Source organism: Onychostruthus taczanowskii, unplaced genomic scaffold (genome assembly GCF_017590055.1).
Source record: "Onychostruthus taczanowskii isolate IOZ18803 unplaced genomic scaffold, ASM1759005v1 scaffold3, whole genome shotgun sequence".
NCBI lineage: Eukaryota > Metazoa > Chordata > Aves > Passeriformes > Passeridae > Onychostruthus > Onychostruthus taczanowskii.
In genome coordinates, this window is record NW_024500349.1 from 11072376 (window position 1) to 11088032 (window position 15657).

The following is a 15657-nucleotide window of genomic DNA, read 5'->3' on the forward strand; positions in this document are numbered from 1 at the left end:
CAGCAGAAGTAATAGAACCTCTTTGGGCACTGACATGCCATTGGGTTTTCATAAATCCCTGGAAGTGTAATGCTGGCAAATGAATATTCATAAACCAGGCTATTAAAATTTTAAGAGAACCTTGAGGGGATGATGATGTCAGATTCCAGAGTTAATTATAGAGGTGGTAAAGTTCTTGACTAACTAGGCTGAACATACTCTTACAATGGTTTTAACACAATACAACAATCAGAGGGAGCCACAGTGCTGGATGTAGGTTCTCAATCTCTTAATATATTCCTTGAACTGAAAGTCTAGCAGTGTAGGGAAGAGGAAGTATTTACATCCAACTACTGTGGAAATAAATCAGCTTCTAGTGGTTGAGTTGCTATTTGTCTTTTGAACTTATTTTTGTCACTGAATTGATTTCAGTTCCTGGCTCATTCACTTGTCATAAATTGCCCTGCAGGGTTGGGCTGCCGTGCTATGGTGGCTTCCTTGAAAATTGCCAATTGTTATATGAAATCTGTAGTGTTCATGAGCCTTATTACAGGGAATACTAAAGACTTCACTACCTTTACTTACTCAAGGCAGCAATCAGTTGGTATTGCATGTTTTGACAGCATTGATTAAAAATCTAGGAGAAATGCCAATGCCAGTCCCTCGTATTTATTAGCTCACTTGGGTAGAGCATGGGGTTTCATACCCCATGTGGGCCATTCAGAGTTTGACACTGATCCTTGTGCGTTTGCAACTCAGAATATTCTGTGACTCTTCCTATGGTATTTTGGTAGTGCAATGTGCAAAACTATTGAACACAATTATAACTACCCTGGAATCAGGTGGTTAAAGTTCTAAATTGTGGGATCTTACTGAAATTAATGCTACTGTTCCATTTCTAGTAATATTTCCTTTCTTAAATAGAAAGGGTGAAAAGAAAGAACACATTACTGTGTTTCTCAGCTCAAAATTTGTACCATAGGACCCTTTTAATAGCACAGTCCAGAGAAGGAAGAGAAAGAAAATAATTATTGGAATTTTTTTTTTAGATGTTGTATAAAAATAAAATCTAAACCAAACTAGTTGATTTGGTTTGGTCAAGAAACACCCGAAAAAAACACTGTAAACATCGATGAAGCAGTTCTTAAATCCAAGCAAAAGGCCTGAAAACAACTGCAAATCTCAAAACAGGTTAAATTGATTCTGCAAGTTTAGGATAATTTAGAAAATCATTCGAACTTGCTTTGAAATTGAAATCCTTCTTCTTAAGAGACAGCTCTTCAGCAGTCAGTAAGTCTAATAGAGATGCTTTGTGACTACAAATATGAAAAAAAGTGTTACATTTTGAAATGCATTTTATCATCAAATAATACTTTCAAGAACTCTCATCAGTTCTGGGAGTGCAACAGGAAATTGCTAATGTCTAGAGAGATATGATGCAATCTTTTGAGAAGGTAAATAATTTCTTAATCTCAGCTTTCAGCAGCCCTTGTTGGAGGGCGCATAAAGAGGCAGCATCTGCTTTTGGGTGTAAAACACAGGCAGGCTTTTTGACAGAGGCCTTCAGAGTGCTCCAAGAGGAAAGCATATTTATGACTTGCCTGATCCTGCAGTTTGCATGATTAAGTAAGCATGAGGTCTTCCACACTGCTCAGTCTTGAATCCTTTTCCTTCAAGAAGGACTTGTGCCACAGAAACTGTGTCCTGCCCACCTTCTTCCTGCTTACTAAAGATGCTTTAACAATGTGGCCTCCATACCTGAGATCCAGTGGAAAAATAAAAATATACATCTGCAAGATGTATTTCATGATGGAAAACAAAGTTCAAGACTGTTGTGGATGAAAGGCTTTTGGGTGTCACATGCTGGCAGCCAAAGCTGTGCTGATTGCATCCATGCAGGAGACAGGAAAGTTACTTGTCACAGAGGAAGAACTGAACAGATGCCAAACCTCCACCACAAACCTGTCCACTGGAAAGAAAAACCATGTTAGTTGGAAAGCTAGGCTTTTCCTTAGCAAAATAGTATTTCAATAAGTATTTGCCCTTCTTTCTCATATTGACCATCCATCAGAGGGTATGAGTGGCTCCTATCATAGAAGCCAGATGTGAACACTGGTCTAGAGAGATTGAAAGTGAGAGACTGGCATAGTGGTGGTGGTGGTCCACCCAGCACCAGTGCTGGGATCAGCAGTGGAGTGGATTTTTTTTCCTCAGTTCAACAGCACTGGACCAATGCTTCAGGAGTGTAGGGAAAACCACAAGGTAAAGATTGTGCAGAGTGTGAACTTGAACTTCTGGAAGAAAAAGGTTTTTTTCTGAAAAGGATGAAAGTACCTTGAAATAGATACCTCCTCTTTCTGTTTGCTTTCATGCCTTTTTGTATGGCTCCTGTATCTGATCTTGGCAATGCTAGGGAGGAGGAAGGTAGGGAAGAAAACCTGAATGGAGCTGGATGGAGTCTCTTTTTCCAAAAGTAAAAAGAATAATTTCTGAAGATATGTCAGCTTTTCTAGCTGCGAGTTTTTCCTGGTGTGAGAGAAAGCAGGGTGGAGGAAGAAAATGCAGATCCTGATCTTTCACTTGAGGTTAGGTTATTTCTTCAAATTCTTGGGGTCTGCTCTTCTCACTTGGTCTCCTCTGCCTCTAATGTGCCCAAGATCCCTGGGAGAGAGGAGTATCAGGAAGATGACTGGCCTCAAGTTTTCCTTACATTTATTTTTGTCAAAGTGGTCAGTGGCTGTGTAAAAATAGTCTCTCTCCCTGTCTGTGGGAAGAAGGGGGATGTGATCTCAAGGAGCCATCTTGCAGGTATTGCTGGGAACAGCTGAGTCCCAACGCCAGTGTGGGATCTGCCCCAAATTCCTGCGTTTTGGTACATTGATGGTGTGCAGTTGGAGTTTTACATCGAGTTCTTTGTCAGCACTTCAGCCAGCTCCTGTTCATAGCCAGCTCTGCCTGTGCCTTGCATGGCTGTGGCCTCTGCTGTGGAGCTGGTGCTTGTGCTCCAGAGCAGGTACACTGCAGTCCTGAAGACAGCACTGTGCTCCAGGCAATATGTCCCAAGAGTGCAGCTGGGTGAGCCTCATCCTGGTGGGATTTGTATGGAGCTCTGGTCTTTGCCTCTTTCCTTTAATGATTAATAAGCAATTACAAAGGGGTTTTTTGTTTGTTTGCTTTTTCAAACCATAAACTCCACGCTTGTTATTTTTTTTTTTGTTCAAGGAGCACATGGCTGTATTGATTGTGCAGAGCTGCCTGTCACTTTGCCAAGTTGTTGTTAGCTTGCCTGTGGCCAGGCAGCATCTATGAAAAAGCCCTGCCTTGCCTGCTCCTGCATTGTTTCCAAATAAAGGCATGTCTGAAACGGGAGTTCAGCCTCCAACTGCCGGACCTTAAAGAAAGGACTTTTTGCATGTGGATTGAAAAGAGGGGATTTTTCTGCAACAAAATGCTCCTTCCCCACCCCTTCCCTTTCTCAAATTAGGCTAAAAAGTTGCTTTAAAATTTAAATCATGCAAACTGCTTGTTTTAAACTCTCTCTCTCTCTGGCAGACAGTTAGGGAACCTAACCATCAGGCCTGGAGGCACCTCAGACTTACTAAAATGTGCAGTCTATGTATTTTGTTATACATTTAGAGCAGCTTAAACAGAAAATGCTCATGTTCCTGGCAACAATTTAAATGTGATCCTTTCCTCATCTTATGTGAGGAGTGGACAAGGTGAATGAGTACCTGTAATGCAAGGTAGTAGTTTGGGTGACTTTGGTTTTTTTTTATTATTTCTTAAACCAACAGTACTCTTCATCATGGTTTAATACAAGTTTGAGGTGGCATAATAGTGTTTAGCTGTGTATGATCTAAGGACACAGCTAACATGAGGTTGTTAGGAAGAGGTAATTTATTAGACCAGCTGGTATGGGGGGAAAAAATGAGCCAAGCTTGCAGGCACACGAGCACTTCATCAGGTCTGAAATAGAAGCAGCAGATTTCAAGGTTAAACAGAAGTTATGAAAAACTGCCCTGTTTAATCAGACATGCATTGAACTGCCAAAGAGGAGCTAGCTGGTATGATATTCCTTCAGGGGAGGAGGGAGGGTGGGAAGATGATTGTTATACTGTAGAGATAAGGACTTCACAGCCTGTTAAACAGGGGGAGGCTATAAAACCAGTACCTGATGAGCTCATGACTGTTCTTAGTATCTTGGGAGTAGGAAATTTTACTTCTTTGTCCTCTCTTTGTAAAGTTTTGGTTTTGTAGGATTTTTGAGAATCGTGATTGCCACATCAGTCATTTTTAGACAAATAGTTGGTTTTATCTAAAGGAACTCTGTCAGACAAATTTCGTTTCAGGCATTCCAATTGCTTGCCATCCTTAGCCTACACCGCTGATTTAAGAAGTTACTTAACACCAAGTTCATATTGGAAAAATGGGTTTCAAGGCTTTGTAGAATAATTGATGCTTTACTTGTGCTGCTATCAGAGTTGGCAGTATGCTGTTTCTAAGGTTTGAATTAGGTTGTGTTTATCAGTGTGGTTTCACTACACATCTGATGATGCACTCACTGTCAGTATGCACACTGTGGAGAGCAGAGGAAAACTACTTGGTACACTTTAACAAAAGCTTTTCAATCTTTTTCTTTAGTGCTGTATCCTAACTTGATAAATATTATAGTTAAAGCAAGGACAGATTAAATACGTTAAAGTAGAAGTCACAATCTTCTCGCTTGCTCATCTGACTTCTTATTGTGTTTAATGAGCTGTCTGTACAAATGCTCTCTAAATTAACCTCTATGTGTATTTTAAAGTTACAGGATCTGCCTTTATCATGCAAGACTGACTTTCAGTATCAGTTATGATGGTCAAAACGATTGAGGCTGTTGTAGTGGTCTCAGGAGTCCCAGGAACCAGGCTGTTCATTTTTCTGAGTCCCACTGCTGTATGTTAGGAAGGCAGAGCTGTTTACTCAGCTGGGTCCCGTTTATACAGCAGGAGCTGGATAGGTAACCCTGGAATTTAACCCAAGCCCTGGGTAGGTGAAGGAGGTCAGAAAAGCTTAATCTAATTCAGATAAATTACTTGCCAGGAAAGGGTATAGCTGTACTAGCATTTGTCTTTCTCTGCCAGAAGACAGCTTCTTCCAACCTGCTAAACCAACAATTTGAAAAATGTTGTCAGGTATTGGGAGCAGTTACACAGCAAGTGGGAAAGACTGCAGCAGCTTCCTTGATGTTGTAAGATATCAACAGGCCATAGCTATGCCTTGGCTTTCTTGAAGATAGTTTTATAGAAACTTCTAAAGATTAAAGTATGTTAAAGTATCTCTTCCATGGGATACTTGAGTCATGGAACTCTTTGATCACGTGGCTAGTGTTGAAGCTATGTTTTTGTGGTTTGCTCTCAAATTTGTCAGAATTTGCCTGTAATTAGCTGTGAATGCCCTCCAACATTACCACTTTAGCAGTATTGCTAGTGCTTTAGTAACCTGTCTTACAAGTCTCAGGAAATGTCCTGAGCACATACACTGACAGCAGATCACCCTTAGACTCGAGGGATCGGTGCTACTGAGTATGGCCTCTCTGTAGCAAGTTCATAGGGAAGGTAATATTAGAAGCTAAAACTAATATATTGTTTTAATACTTGGCCAAAAAGGAGTAGCATTTTTAGACTGATATGTGGTGTGGAACAAGTTACAGAAAAGCTTTTATCTGACTGGAGCTTAATGGAGTGTGATGGCTCAGTTCTAACAGATAGGGGCTTTGTATATTAGCTGCATGTTGTGTAAGTAGCTTTTATTTATGGCAGAGGTAGCCAGAATGCTCTATAAAGTTGGAATATGAGTATTTATAGGACTTCATCCTGATTAATTAATAATATTTGTGCTTGGAAAGAGAGAGAATTAGCTGGCATAACACTTGATGGGATTAAAAATGGAAAGAGGAAAAAAGTTAATTAAAGCAATTTCAGTCGATGGAAATGGGTTAACTGTATATTCTTCCAACTCAGTTGGAGCCCAAATTTGTTCTGAGATATTTTTTTTCCAACTCCTATCTCTTCATGAGAGTAACTGAAAGGAAGCAAAAGGCCTGCTGCAGTCTCCACATTAAAAAAATGAAAAATTCTGTACGGAGCCCTTGTTTGTTTGTTTTTCTCACAATAGAGGATATTAAAGAGGAAAAAAGAGTCAACAAACAGGAGCACTTAAGCCCTGTAGATAAGAAAATAGAAATACAATGTTAGTTTTATTTTTGTGTAGTGAGGGATAAATTTGTTACAATATTTAACAATGTTTGCTATTGGATTTTCCCATTAAAGTATTTTCCAGAAAGTAGTAATCATGGAACACAGTCATTTGCTTCACTGATTCGAAAAAGAAACATAACTAACAGTATGACTTCCACAGAGAAACAACTTTTGAAACAAAACATAAGAGCAGTCCACTAAATGGAGATTTCTGGCATTCCTAGAGCTGATTCACCTTGGCGCCCCTCAGTTTACTCCTTTTTCTCCTCCCTGACTTTCTGTTTTAATTTTTTTGAGATTATTTACCAAGTTACCTGACTTCTGCTGTTCTTTGCATTCTGATTGCAAGACAGAATGACAGGATAGGTGAGTTCTGTGTTTATTCTCACATAAAATGTTCTAATAGTCAGTAGATGAAAAGAAAATCTAAAAAAAACCCAACCAATGAAACATTTCTTCCTGTAAAACCCAGTTCCTCTGCAGGTGTGTTTTATGCACCCACAGACCCTTGAAATACTAGAAACTGGATGCTCATACACTGTTCTTCATAATGACTTGCAAGAAATAATGATAATACTTAGCCAAAAAAAGCTCTCAGAAAAGGAACCATTTGAGAACTTACATATGCCAAATTGTTTAATAGGATATTTTCACACATATGCACACATACCCTTGAGGGCAGAAAGTGAGAATTTGACTATAAAAATGAAATTATGGTATCCCAGTGAAATCCCATATAGTGCCCTCACTAGAGCAGTCCTCTAGTTTTGTTCAGCTTCATTAAATAGCATTCTAGTGCTCTGGATCTCCTTGGATAGGATTTTGTTCTTTTCCTGTATATTGTGAACTAATGCAACTCCTGGACTTAGTCCAGCCTGTGCTGACTTTACAGCTAGACATGGGGTATAAGCTGCTGATTATGGCTTCAAACTACTCAGGAAACAAAAATAAAGAGCTCAAGAAAATGTTGCAGCTTTTCACAGTGACTTCATGCACGGCCACAAGCTGTCAGGAATTTAAAGTTTCTTGTGCTGGGTTTTAATGCAGGCATACTTTCCATGGCAGTCTGAAATACTGCTGCAGGTTGATTTACAGCCATTGGCAAACAGTATCTTTACAAGATAGTCTGAATGTCCTAAAATGTAGCCTTCACTGAGCCTTTTTTTTTTTTTTTTTTTTTTGTTTACATGACTATTTATGCACATGATTTTTTTTAAGTCCAAGCAATCTATGTGTATGCTGAACTGCACTACAAATTGTTAAATCATTTAGAGAAGCTACTGGATTACTTAACTCTTCTACTGCTTTATTTTATTCAGTTTTTCCATTAACACAAGTCAGGCCAGGTATAGAAAGGCAATGAGGAAAACGAGCATCTTGCTTGGACTTCAACATCCTTTGTGTGAAATGTAGATATAGAACTTGATAGTAAATATGCCAGTAGTGCTGGTGGGCTGGTGTGAAGTTCCCAAATGGCTCCCAGAGGCTCCCTGGTGTAGGAAGGACAGTCTCCATGCCATAAGAAAGCCTTTCTGTTGACTCTGTGGGCAGGACACTGTGCTGACAATAAACTCAGTGCATGAATTTCATGTGTGTCTGTCCAGTACATGCTCTGTCAAGGTGCTGAGGCTCATGAACAGCTGCCTTTCCTTGCTTGAATCACAAATTGTGGGCCCAGCCCTTATGGTGCATGTGAGGATGATGGAGCATTTAACAAAGAATCTTTGTAGGGTCCCTGTACCCAAAATTCCCCAAGGCTTGCTTCTCATTTCCCCTGAGAACTGCAAGGTCCTGGGTTTGGAAACAGCGTGGTATGGTGGCAGAGAGAAGTCTTACTGCAGAACATACCCCATTTCCCTGCTGGGGTTTGCCCCTCCTGAGGTCCTAGGGACTGAGCATTCTGTAGCATCACCTGGCACAGAGCTGTGTCCCACTGTGTTAGGAGATATTGTACTGTGCTTGTCTGTGATTTTGATGGTTATACACTATTCCTCAGCAGGAATTTTGCCTCACTTTTAGACAAATACCTTGCAAGGCAAGGTATTTTTTCTTTGCCTTGCAAGGCTCTAGTCCAGCACCCCTTCTGTTGGTGTATTACTGTAACAACCAATGGCCATTAAGACATCAAGGGAGTCCTTTCTTTCCAGCTCTTAATTTGTTCAAGCTGCCTGTCTTTTCTCTTTTTTAAGGGATGTCTCTTTCCATTACACATGCTTAGTGCCTCTCTTGAAACAGTGCAGCATTCCTTTGATGCTATTCATGGGACAAACAAGTTGACTGATGAAGGGAATTTACCTGCAAGAAAAAAATGTCCAAGAGTATCAGCATGTTTACACTGTGACCTTCTGGTTATTGGCTGCTCCACAGCGTGCTGCTCAAGTTAAGCTTTGTGCACTACAGTTGGTTCACCTCTCACTAAAACAGCTCCTTAGTTTCCTGTGATCAGTTCTCTCCTAATAAAGTGTGCTAGGTTGGACAGACCTTTACTGAAATCTCCTGGAGAAGGAAAACAAAACCCTTCTCAAAAAGATGGCTGGGTCTGTGCAGGAGATGAAATGAAGTGGGTTAAGAGGGCCAGCGAGGAGACTGGGTCTCTAATGGCAGAATCTGCAGTGAGAGCAGAAGAGCCAGGGGTGGAGTGGGAGTACATTTGGAAACACTGATGAATAGAAATGCAGGGGGATTACCCATAGTATGGGGTACAGGAAGAAGGTGGAAGTATATAGAAGGCAGCAGAAATAAAATCAGAAGTGAGGGATTGACAAAAATGAGAACTGGGAGACTAAAAGGAGTAGAGCTGGGAATGGTCGTTCTAGTCTTGGGAAAGGAAAATTTGGAGCTGAGCTCCTCCATCTGTCAGTAAAAGCTGGGGTGTGACTGAGCACTTTTCTCCAGCCATCACACAGGCATCAATATTGCACCAGCCCTGGGGGCTGTTCCCTGTGTGCTCATGAGGTGGCTCTGGGAATCTGGACCATAACAAACCTCTTGGCTCCCCAAGCAACTGCCCTTGTTCTTTCATTTATAGGCTGTTTTCTCTGCTCACTTCATTTCAACAAAGTCATGATGTTTTACTTTTGAGCTTGAACTGACCATCTGTAGACCAGGGGAAGAACACCTCCCCATTACCTCACTGAAACCCCATCTGTCTCCTCAGTGAATGTGTGCCTGCAGCACATAACTGGTGATTACATGGTGGATGTGTTTCCTCTCGTGTGACCGAGAGCTGGGGTGGCAGCTGATTCTTGTAAGGTCACTGGAGGAGGTGGCCTTTTTTGGGGACTGAGTGTGGAAAGTATTCTTCAGCCTTGCTTTAAGCAGAGGTCTTATGTGAGCCATTATTCTGTTCTTTCAGCATCACCTTTGCTATGCATGTACAGATTTTGCTGAAATTGCTTTTCTGGCCTGTTCTTGAAAAATTCAGCAAGAATTTTATTCTCTAGCTCTGCACCAGTCAGGTTTAACTGACTACAGTAACTGTGCTTTGTCCTGAGCATTGAAAAAGCCAGATTTCTTCATGACAGTGTCTTCCCTACCACTTAGGTATCCTTTTGGGTTTAAAATATTCAGAACACAGATTTTAAAAAATATTAATTCTACCTTTTCCCCTATCTTTAACACAGGAGAGGAGATACTGCTGTATTTCCAAAATTCCTTTCTGAAGCCTGTCTTGGAAGTCATAATGTCTATGAGCAAAGATGAAAAATGGGAGTGTTAAAATGGAGAAAAGTCAGCTGTAACATTATCTCCCATTTAAAATTAAAACAGTGAAAGCATAAAAGCATTGGAAAGCCTTTGCTCATGGGCAGTTACACAAACTAAATTAACTGGTGACAAGTAAGCAATCACCTGTGAGGGTGTCAGAGTGTTCCATTCCAGATGTGCCTAGGTTTATTGAGATTCTCCTTTTTAACCAAGAGGAGAAGTAGTGTTCCCCTGGTACTTTGGATTTGTCACTGTGTATTCAGAGAGACTGGAAACAAATAGGTGAACCCATTTCCTCTAGCAAAGCAGTTTCTTCTAGCTTTTCTCTCATCCCAGCCTGAAAGTCTGTGAAATGTCTGTGAAATGTGACTGATTTTCAAAGTTCAGGGCTATCTTGACTTTTTCCTGAAACTCTTAACAGGTCTAATGCTCACACAGCACTTCTTCTCATTGCTTGTGTGTTGTTTAGTTTCCTCCAGCATTCATTATTGATATTCATAAGAGCATATTATGCTGCTGATCTAAGCAAATTGGACACAAAGAGAGTTGGCTTATTTTAGGACTTACCTTTGTGTAATCATGTCTGACTGGCCCTTTTTTGAATGCGTGTGCCCCATTTCTGTGTAGAAGTGAAGCATATTTTGGGTGAGAACAGACTGAGGCGAAAGTCAGCAATTCTGAGCCAAGATCTGTGTGTGCACCTGGGTACAGGTTCAGCCCAAAATGATAATGGCTAAGCTTACAAACTATCAGCTGTTTTTTTAAATGTACTGTTTTAAGAGTGAATGGGCCACATATTTTATCTCTTTTAATTATAATAGTGTGAACCCCAGGTTCATAGGAGAGCAGGACATAATTGTGATCGTTTGGTTACTTCAGTAGGGTGATAATCATAGTTTACTTTTACTCCCTGTGCTCAGACTATTTTCTAGCTGAATCATACAATAAGTACATCATTATATCTGATTGTATTAGGTAGATATTTAAACCTAACAAGGTGGTTTTGATGAAGGATGCAAATGCATTGTCTGTACTGACCTGAAGGCAAAAGCCACTGTGCTGTCCCCTCGCAGGGGTCTCGTGGCAGCGCCGTGGTACGAGGTGACCCGTGCCAGCTCTAACCGCAGAGCTGTCTCCTGGCTTTCCTCAGACTCTGCTGGGAAAGAGGGTAGGACAGTATCCAAGTCTAGCATCTTGAAGTTGCCTTAGGAGTGGTGTAAAGGAGAAAACAGACTGAATCACAAGGGAAGCAGCAGCAGAAGGATTTTTTTTTATTTGGCTGGATCGCTATTTTTATGGAGGGTAAATCATTACTTTTGAAGCCATCTGTCTGAATTGCAGTGAATCTCACCATAACTGATCAAGAGTAATAAATAATTAAATAGTAGTGCTCAAATGAGTATCTCTGCCTTGCTTTCATCTAGTTCCCTTGGTTGTGGTGTTTGACAAGTACCTGTCTGCTCCTTGGAGCTGTGAAGGTGGCTGTTCATACCTACACCGCTGCCCTACTTTCGAGCAATTCATGCAGTGAGAAACCTGATTATTTTTTCAGTCTAGTGATCGTACAATGCGCTGTGGTGGAAACTGTACCTGCACTCCCCGCAGTTTCATGCTGCTGTGGTAAAACCAAAGCGTGTCCCCCCTCACCTGTGAGAGCCTTGGCCTGCCGGGCAGCGCCCGTGGGCCCCGGGTGCCGCGGCCCTGCAAGCGCGGGGACGGCCCGGAGCAGAGGAGGGCTGCGAGGCTGCAGCTGCCGCCGGCTTTCAAGGTAAACACTGGGTGACCTATAAGCCAGCCAGTCAACTCACGCCTGGCCTTATTAGGCAAGCTGCGGAGCCGTGCCTGGGGACGGAACACGCGCAGCCCAGAACGGATCCGGCGCAGACCCCGGGAGATACGACCCAGTACCGCGGCGCTGACAGCGAGCTGCTGCCGCCTGAGCGCAGCTGGCACTGACACTGCGCTCTGCCTGGCAAATATCAAGATTATGCTAGAGGTGGCTTTAAAAAGTGAAATCTTTTTGTGTAAATGTTAGTGGATGTAGTTCTGTTCCTGGTGTGTTTTTTATGTGCTTGATTATAACCTTAGGACGCCAGTTCACACTGTCAGTCCATATAGTGAAACACTTTGTGGGCCTTTGCTGGGAAGTGTGTCTTCATTCCTTGCACTGCCTGCTTTCAGAGGAATACTGGACTAAGAGGAACTATTTTTTTTTTTTAATGACTTTGGGACTTGTTTCTCCTCTCTTAATATGCAGTTTTATGCCCTTTATTGGAAAACTGATTTTTACTGGCTAAAACAATTATCTTGCTCCCAGAAGAAAGGGAATATTGGTACCCACTGTCTGTGTACAGACCAGGACTAAGCTAGGTTGCTTCATACCCACCTCATAAAATCTGACTTCCACATGGAAGAAGTCTTTAAAAAAGTATTTACATTTTTCCTTTAGCATAATCTCCATAGATTTAGACAAGCAGATGCTGTGGAAACTTTCCCAGGCAGCTCTGGGAAGGCTCTTCTTGAGATCTGACTTGCGATTAACTTCCTGGTACCCCCTTGAGCACCAGCAAGAATGTTGGTGATTTTTGCAGGGGCCTTGGGAGTGAATAAGGGCAATGAAGAGAAAAACGCCATAGCTGCCATGAATTTAAACCTGCTCTCTAGAGACAGACTCCAGAACTGCAGCATCACTGAGTTAGCTTTTCTTTCCTCTTTAATTTTTGCTTAGCCATGCTGATTGCAAATTAAGCCTGGTACATGTGCCTTTTTCATAGTGCAGTGACAGTACTTGCAATTGAGTCTCCTACCTTGACAATCAGCTCTTTAATAAAGCATACATTTTTCTTCATTTCTTTTAATAAATATTTAATTTTTTGAGAAAGCATTGCAACATGCCATAAACAGGATGGGAGCTGGGGTCATGGATTTCTTGTCTGCAAGGTTGCTGTCTGCCTGAGGCTTGAAAAATTATATTTCAGGGTAAGTATGCAGGGATAGGATGTGGCCTGTGAAATATCACATTGCAGTGGTAAACAAAATGGGTATTTTCCTTAGATGACTACACGAAGAGCCAAAGAACTTTATAATAAATTCTTCCTTGGGGTATGCATGCCTCTCTCTGCCCTCTTATTGGATTTTTACCCACGTGCAGAGGTGTTCAAGAGCAGCCAGGGGAAAACTCAGTAGTGTGGCATTCTCCAGTGCTGTTTCACTGCCATGTCTCCTCAAAGTCCTTGAGCTGTTTAATGACTGAGATTGTCTGCATTGTTGGGAGAGGAGTTGCTGCCTTATCCTCCTTTCCAGCCATTTTGCTCAGTGCAGAAATGGTTGTGTTACATCTGGCATCTTCTGTTACTGCTTTGGGCCCAGAGACAAATAGGTGTGACTGAATTCAGATAATGTGCCCCACTGATACATCGGATTACCACATGAGAAAAGGGCATCTGGCCTTTGAACTTCCTTGAAGGAGCTCCTCTAGTCTGATCCTACTGTTGAAAAGGAAAACCTTGGACATCTTTTAATTATGCTACAGTCTTGCCATGCGATTTTGCAAACAGTGATATGAGAAGCGGGGATGTTTCTTACTCTGAAATGTGTTCCAAAATTGAAAGATACCAAATCTCCTTTTAGGAGTAATTAATTGCTGAAATTAATGAGTGGAGTGAAATCTGAAATAGTAATCTGGAGATTGGAAGGGGATTTCTAGTGTGGGTAGAAAAATACCTGTTGTTGTCCCTTTTCCCAGAGCACATTACTAAATAGCCAGTACAAAAAGACCATCCAGATTCTTTCAACACATTTTGTGCTACAAACCTCAGTCCCCTTTAAAAATCTACTAATCAGCTTTTTTCATCTCTTTGCATATGACCTGTTTTAAAGTGCGCTACACAAGCAATGCAGTGCTGAAGTTAAACTGAAGTCTTGTCCAAAACACAATCACTGGTCAAACACAAATCGTTTTGCCAATGATTATTTGGAAAGGATTGTATTTGCTTTCCACTGGAGGGATGACACCATGTCAGGAAACTTTATCCTATTTTTAAAGTTCATAAGAATGGCCTCAATTTAAGAAATGAGAAAATACTACTTCCCCACATACATGGGGTTTGGATGGAGAAGACAAACCTGACTGGCATTGCCAACCCAGAATACATACTGTGATTGCAAGGTGGGCTGCTGGGATGTGACTTGAGCTTTTGAGTGATTGTACTACTGAAGTTGTCTTCTGGGAGATTTTTGACCTGTCCTTCAGCTTTGGGCTGACTTCTTGAACAACTTGGCAGAGATTGCTGGAGGCTGGGAGGAAGGGGAAATAACAAAAGGGAGTGCCTTGCCACTTCCTTTGGAAAGATATGCCTACATACCAAAAACTGACAGGGTGGCCTGGGGTAAGCAAGAAGCCTGCAGCCTGGGAGGGGAGGTCAGATGGACTGATGGAAAAGAGTGGTCTGATTTAGCCCAGTCTTCTGACCTTCATTCCTGCCATCATCCACAGCATCTCAGGTCTTGGCATAGCTCATTTTGACTAGCTAATCCATGAATGCTCACCTTGGCCAGAAGAGCAGTTGAATAACATTTATGAGCTCCTTTAGAACTCTGCCCATGAAGAGTGGATGAAAATATTATTTCGTCATTACATTTATACAGAACATCTCCGTTTTCTGTGCTGCTCAGATTCCTGTTTATCTAATTAGCATATTTGCAGAAAGTTTCATGCAGTCACTGTGGGTTTTCTTTCCTCTGCATTGTTGATTTCTTTAAAATTTTATTTTATTTTTAGGTTTTCTTCAAACAGCTGTCATGAGCTTCTTTGATTTTTGCTTTTATGATAACTGCAAGTCACAACAAAGTATCTACCTCTCTTTATCACTTCTAAACTCTTCTAAATATAAATTCATAAGTGATCAAAATTCAAGAAGAAAAAAGGCCTGATCTTGGTGGGACCTGGCTCCTTAGTGCTTTGGGGCTGGCAGGCCTGTAAGTTGGGAAGTGTTTTGCAAGTCGTTTCAACTCCAGCTTTGATTAGAGCTATTAGTTTTGCCAGACAAAAGGAAGATATTTTCCTTCTCTTCCTGTGGGAAGCTTCAGAACAACATTTAACTGCCAGCTGGTCTTTCATGAGCGGTCTCAGATTTGAAATGTATACATGCTTAACCTCGAGCTCTAAGCCCAGATGACTGCAAACTTAGCTTCCCACTGGGCTGCCCCTGTTTCTGAAGGCTGAACTGTTGTTCTCTCTGTGTTTGCTTATGTTGGAAGCTGCTAATGCTGAAGAATTAATGATGGCAGAGGGGGACAAGAACATTACTACCGATTTGTAACACAGCCTTGATACCGTAGTTTGGCTGAGCACACTGACACACAGTCCTGGAGACTGGGTCATTTTTGAAGGACAAACTGCCCTTCCTCCTTTCTTCATCAAATATTTGGATATTAACTTCTTTTCCTCTGGGAAAGATTTGCTCTTAAGCCTGCTCTTTTCAAACAAGAAGCAAAATGCTAAATCCGACACTTCTTTTCTTGATACCCTTAGTTGACTCTGCTGACTTCTGTTTTTTGCACCATTTTCTCCACTTCCAAAGCTGGTTAAGGGCTAGCACAGAGACTCCTCTTGTGATAGATGATCCCTTTTTGGTGGAAAGGAGGAAAGCAAGTGGTCAGTTACCTACAGTTCAGTGTTCCAAATGATCTGTGTGAAGTGCATAGCATTGCTGTAATACCAAAGGCTCCAACA

At 41.5% G+C, this 15657-nt stretch overlaps 1 protein-coding gene and 1 long non-coding RNA gene across 19 annotated transcripts in view; one reads left to right on the forward strand and one right to left on the reverse strand.

Moving 5' to 3' along the window:
* SVIL (supervillin) overlaps nt 1-15657 on the forward strand; it is a 105439-nt gene that overhangs the window by 18815 nt on the left and 70967 nt on the right. The window lies entirely within an intron of this gene.
* LOC121337917 lies at nt 1161-11645 on the reverse strand. Its single transcript, XR_005952958.1, has 3 exons — nt 11571-11645; nt 10962-11127; nt 1161-3945 (listed from the first exon to the last, which is right to left on the reverse strand). It is a non-coding gene; the product is annotated as an uncharacterized LOC121337917 (long non-coding RNA).